The sequence below is a fragment of the Lagopus muta genome, chromosome 5 (assembly GCF_023343835.1).
Source record: "Lagopus muta isolate bLagMut1 chromosome 5, bLagMut1 primary, whole genome shotgun sequence".
NCBI classification, from domain to species: Eukaryota; Metazoa; Chordata; class Aves; order Galliformes; family Phasianidae; genus Lagopus; species Lagopus muta.
In genome coordinates, this window is record NC_064437.1 from 60,955,914 (window position 1) to 60,962,520 (window position 6,607).

Here is a 6,607-nt window from a genome sequence, read left to right on the forward strand (position 1 = left end):
GGCCAAAAACCTTTCATCAGGCAGTGGAAAAGATCAGGAAATATACTTTTCAGTAATGTTCCTCTTGTTCTCAGCATTAATCACTTTGCCAGGATAGAATAGACGTGACAAAAATCTGCAGTAGATTCCTCCAGTGTCCCATGAATGCAGGTAGCTCCTGTATTTTTAATCATGTACCTTGGCATGCATGAAAAGGACAGTAATTAAACCTAATCCTTGATGCTGAGAGGTGAGTTATTCACATGCATGTTTTACATTCCTAAAATACGTTACTACAATTAGTATACTTATTTTGGAAAAAAAAACACACACAAAAAAGCACTTTCTTTAAGAAGTATCTGTTGTGTGAAAGTTACCACAGTATTCCAGCAAAGCTCATAATCCTCGTTAGTGTCAGTGATCCAGTTTTGGCCAATGCAGCTCAAGAAAAGTAAAGAAAGTCTACTGAAAAGTGAGGGGGTTGATCATTATAGAGCTCAGTTCTCCCTCTCCATGGTGAATAGGTTCAAAATTCTAGAGTGACTGAAGTTTGATATTAAGAAAAAACCCTTTTATAAAGGTGAGGATATGGCAGCTTTGGAACAGACTATATGGTCAAGGTACAGTGTTGTCAGTGCTGCTGATTTAGAGAGACATTTATTATTTATGACAGGTGTAATTGATCCTGTCTTGGTGCAGGGACATGGGCTGAGTGACCTCTTAAGGGCTCTATCAACCACATGTTTCTGTGATTGTATGACTGCCTTTAAAATTTGTGCTAGATGAGGGTTTTCCATTTGCTGTATTCTTTTGCCTCTCTGCTTGTCAAAATGAAAAATAGCCCATTCTGGCACAGGACTGTTCCAGATGAAACTGTCAGCCAGAAAGCCCAGTGCTGTAAGAAAGCCACTTTGCACATGCATCCTTCAAGAGATTAGCTGAGCAGCCAGAATACCATTTCTAAACCCTCAGAAAATATGAAAACTACTTATTGAAGACAGTCACAACTTAATCAAAATAAGACGTTCATCTTATCCTCAGTGTTTCCCTAGTATTCTGCGGTCAGTAAAACCTGAATAAATGGGTTTCTATTATTGTGCAAATGTGTGACATAGCTTCAACATAACCAAAGGTTTTACTGCATAAGAAAATGGGGACTCAGGGTATCACGGAGAGACAATTGCAAAGATGAGTTTTGTTTTTTGATGTTGTTGGTGGCGTAAAAGATCTCAAGGAACACACAGAAATGCCTTGTGTTACAGAAAGAAGAATAAACCATGTGCCAGGAAACCTTTTGTTCTACAAAACCCTTTGTCCTGACCAATATAATGTAATAGATTGAAATCTTTTTCAAAATGGGATTAGAAATGTGCTTTGGCCAATGCTACTTAGAGGGCAGAGACTTAAAACAGCAAGAAACAAACGTGCAAAGTTCCTTCTGATCCTAGCTTCAAGCCCTGAAATTTTCGATGATGTCATCAAACTCCTGTGCCTATATACTATTTATGTTCTATGTCAGATCAATCTATTCAAACTCAAGAAATTTGTAATTCCAAAGTGAACATAACCCAGCTTTGTTTTGTTTTCTTATCAGGCTGCAATCTAATTTGTGAGGCAAAAAAATTTCTCTCATTTCTTTGCCACTTATTGGACTCCTGTATTTGCAATATATTTGTCAGGTGGAAAACTTTTGCTTTGTAACTGGACTTGCAAAATTCATTTAGAGGCAGCACCTTTACGTGAATTGACTGTGGGATGAACATGGCTATTTCCTTCTTTCAAATTCCTGTTTCACCACTGACATGCACCATTGTCTTTAAACAAACTGTTTAGCTGCTCTCTCTCTGCTCCCTATTGGAAACTGAGATAGTGCTTCAGCAAGTGACATGGCTCTGTGATGCTACAGAATGCTGTTCAGTGAGTAAAAATTCTGCCACTTTTGTACAGACTGCAATTATTAGAATCTATCTTAAATTATGATTTGCTCTTGGACTTCCATTGACACACTTCTTGGTAAGACTTCCAGCAAGATGAACAAGATGGGAAGTAATTACTGTAATCCTAATTTGTGTGCTGAGAGTTCTTGCTGTAAATTACAAACATATCTGGTGGTGAAGAAATACCTCTGCAGAAAATTAACACACGTCAATAATTCATCTCAGAGTTTGAGTTTACTATTCTGTTCTTGCCTTGCAAATACTTGCGAGTAGCTTTTCTTCTCTCATTAGAAGCAAGAAGTACTTCAGTATTTATGAAACGTTCAAATATGAAGTAGAAAAGACATGAGCAATTGTAGCAGTTGAATCTTCCTCACTGTTTAGCAAAGTCTTGGATTGTAATTTTTTACTCTCTGGCTATCTGTAAGGACAGAGTCCCAAATACAGATATGAGTTTTGTTGATAACATGTATATATTAAGCAACATCTGTTTGGTGTAAAATATTACTGATCATAACTTATTAATTTATAATTCACTTATATTTTATGATTTCAGGTAAAGCTTTTGCAGACAGGTACAGATTGTTCGGCTGTAGTTCTTGTCCTGTTAAAAATCTCTAACGCTACATAACCAACATCACACAAAAATTAAAGGAGACATTTAATATACACTTTTGTATCAGCCCTGAAGTGAAGACATGTCAGGAAAGGAAAAATTATTAACAAGAAATGCAACATCTAAGACAATAGCTTCTGTTTATTCAGTATCATTTTCAAGTTAGTTGAGAATCTGTTTGCAGGACCTGGTAACAAGATCTGGTTTACCTTCTCCCTTATGCTAGGACCCTCAGAGTCTCATACAGGTACAAAAGTAGTCTCCTATTTAGAAGGAAGAAATTTTTGAAGAATCCAACTGCAACAGAATCACTGAGAAAGCCAAAAGACATTTCACTTTGTAAGGCAATTTCTTCACTTCAACAAGCAGGGAACAAATGCCTTTTTTCCAGCACCTGAGAATGTATCTGCTTGACAGTGATCATCATCAGAAGGCAGGCACACAAAGTACAATTTCTCCTGATGACACAGAAATGCGACGATTACAATTCTCTCAGAGAATTCTACCAAATGCATATTCTGTAAAATGGTGTCTTTCAATTATTTTTGAATAGATCTCATAATCTTCATAGCAGCTTGTGGTGATCTGGCATTTCGTAAACAAGAATAGCTTCAAGAATGGGAAGAGTTGTCTGATATCATTGCCAAGTTGACCTAGATTTTTCAAAAAGGGAGAACTGAAAGACTGGAGCTTCCTTGTGAGTCTGGGAGTGAACGATGTAGTGTTCAAAACTGGGGATAATGAGCCAAACATCTGTAGTCACACTTCATTAAATATACAAAGAACTCTTGATTAGAACATCTGTGGGTCACAAGAACTCAAAAAGTAGCTTTCTGTCTTGATATAATTTTAAGTGGGACTTGCTTGAATTCATGTGGGATTCAAAGGACAAGTTGTTTTGTTTTACTCTCAGGCAAAATAGTAAAATAATATACAGTATGAAAAGATGTGGCAGAACTTTGTATAGGAATGCATTCTTTTCCTAACTATTCTATTAGCAGGTGGGGATAACAAGCATAGTGTGATTAATAACCAGAAAAGAAGTTTCTGGGGATTTGGTGCTTCATAAGTAATTCTAAGTAGCTCCATGTAGTAGGTTTTATGCTGGTAGAATTTTGATCCACATCTCCCGGAGCTGTAAACTAGCTTCAGTTCATTGCCTTCTGTGAAATAACTCTGATTTATACAGTTGAGAATAGTTATCTTGCTTTGTCAGAATTGCTACTGCATAGTTTCATTGCAGTAGCTCTGCAAAGACAAGCAGCAGCAGCTGGGGCTCGTTTATAGTTGTGTTGAAGATGTAGCAGAGCAGCAGTGCAATGCGTTAGTGCAATGTCTTTTGCAATGGACTGCAGCTTACATTCAGTTTGCAGATGGGGCAGCATTCTGGGGCTAGCAAATGACAATCCTACTACTGCAAAATAGTACCATAGTTCCCAGCACACTTCCATTTCTCATTCTGGACAGTTGACAGAGCGTGATTTTCCCAAGGAAAAGAGAACATATGTAGAATAATAAGGAAATTAGTCACTTACTTCACAGCTTCAGTGGACTGTTAGAAGAAAGTGGCAGCACTGTTTTTGGCCTTCATTAGTATCATTTTTTTTTAACATTGACACTCTTGCAGCTGTGTGTGATCTAGTGATTACTCGTAAGACACCTATGCAGTGACAGGCCTACATTACATGTAGATAGTATGTCCAAAGAGCTATCAGATTGTTTTACCAGTTTCTTATCGCTGTATCTAAGTTCAGCCCCTTTACTTTAGACCTTTATTATGTTAGGTGTAATGAGATAAAATGAGATCTTTTCCTGATATACAAGACTGCCTAGGAGTTTGTGCATGATCTCACATAGAATTTCCTTCGATCAGCGCACACCACATTTATGCTTCATTTCAACAGAGAAATTATTGTCACTTCTCAGTAGATAGCTAATGTAGTTGGTAAATGGCTAAGGTTTTAGTATATCCTCACAAGGTATTAAGACAAAATCAATACTAAAATGCTCTAGAACTATTCCTTTCTTTTGCTTTGCTGATGATAAGCATTCTTTGGCTGTTAAGCATCATTCTCCATGTAGTCCTGTTCTTGCTTCTCCTGAAACTCTCAGGTATTCTTGTTCCTTTGATCCAAAGTTAGAAATAAATGTAGAAGAGCTGTATTTCCAAGATCTCCACAGATATTCACTCACTCCAAGATTTTCTTAATCAGTCTTGACTGTATTTTTTCTGTGCCCTGTTAGAACTGTGATGCATGTGAATCCCAAAAGAAGAGACTGCAGCTCTTAATCACTGGAGGTAATGTAGGACAATCTATGTTAAAGCTTCCACCTGAATACAAACCAATAATGGTACCTGCTATTCTCTATCCAGGGGACACTGAGGCATGGGTTCTTCATAAACCTTATTTTCACTGTTATATCACTGCCTCAGTTATAGAAGAATGGTTTATAAATACCAAGCTACAGTTTTTCATTATAAACTCCTTTAAGGTGTTCAAATTAACACCTGTCAAGAAATGAACTTTAGTAGCCAATGTGAATGAAAGGAGATGACAAGAATTAATGAAGTACTGTACTTAAAACAATGCTTAGAACCCTTAAGAAATTCTTGAGAGGCTCAAGGTAGGTGAGATGCCTCTTCTCAGTTGTTATAACTCTCAGCTTGTTATGTGTAAATTAGTTGTATTTGATTCTCTATTTGATGCACAGAAAAACAAATGAGAGATTTTCTGGACTGGATATTCATTGCCTGGTCCTTGTGTATCGTACTGTGTGTCTCTTTCATAATTATAAAGACATGCTTACATTAGAAATCTTCCAAATATAACTCTTCAGGCATAGTTCCAGTATAGGTTATACAAAATAGGAAAAAGTCATTTTAAAGCTGAATTAAAGAGCTTAGCGTGGTAATTACTCTTGACTAGCAATTTTGGTAAACTTCCAAATGTAGAAAAATCCTAAGAGTTCAATAAAACAGCACTACTGAATGCTTCTTGGAGTTGCTCCATTAAAGTAATCATGATTGTTACTCTTTAGGACTGTATCTGTCTTCATTTATTTCTTACTTGTGGGATACGCTTCACTCTGAGCTTAACTACCCCTTCAATATGGAAAGCAAAGACATTATAATGCCATCTAGAAGTGGGGTGAGATTTATCCAGTGCCAAAACAGGCAGTTTTGTGGCACGGGGTAAAGCTGTAGGAAGATACAAATCTGGGATGTCTGTGAGGTCTGGGGCGCTGGCATGGAGCTGACCTCCAGTGCCTCCAAGGTTGGTCACTGCATTTGTGTTTTGCACCTGGCCTTATTGCTCGCTTTATCAAAGCATATTAATGCCTTGAGAATTATGATTTACAGAGAGAAATTGCAGTCATACTCAGAGTTTTAAAAATCACTTTCACAAAAAGAGAGATGAAAGAAAAGATAGTAGAAGATACCATCGTGGATATAAAAGATTCTTCTGAGTCGTAAGACATCTCCAGGAATGCTGAAGTGTACATCCATTTCAGGTCATTGCTGCATCTGTGAACATGTTGGATTCACTAGTTTGTAGACGATAGTTTTTCATTAAAAAAGCAATACAGTTTTTTTCAACTGAACAGATGCTTTTAAATGCCGATTATCTTCATTTCATCACTTTCTAAGTGAAAACGTAGCTTTAACCTGAAAATCAAAAATATTCCATTTAGAAGATACTGAAATGGAAGCCTTTTTAAGAGTTTGTTACATCTTGAATGAATTACGTGCTGAAAATGATAGAATTCCCTGGAACTTTTAGTTCCACTTCTAATTGTGCAGTTTGCCTTTTATATAAAAAAATCAAACAAAAAAAATGTTCTAAAACTGTCACTCAGTGCTGTTGTTTCTTGGACTTAATGTTTATTATGCCTGTGGGCCAGATTCTGAGAGGGAATCTTGACTAAGCTGTGATCATCCTAGTGGATGTGATTCAGCTCTTGACCGCAGGACAATGCCCTCCATAGTAGTGACAAGAGTGATTAATATGCAAGGCACTGCCTATTCAGGACCATGCACTGCAGCATATTTAGGTCATAATTCGAAGAAGGGTAT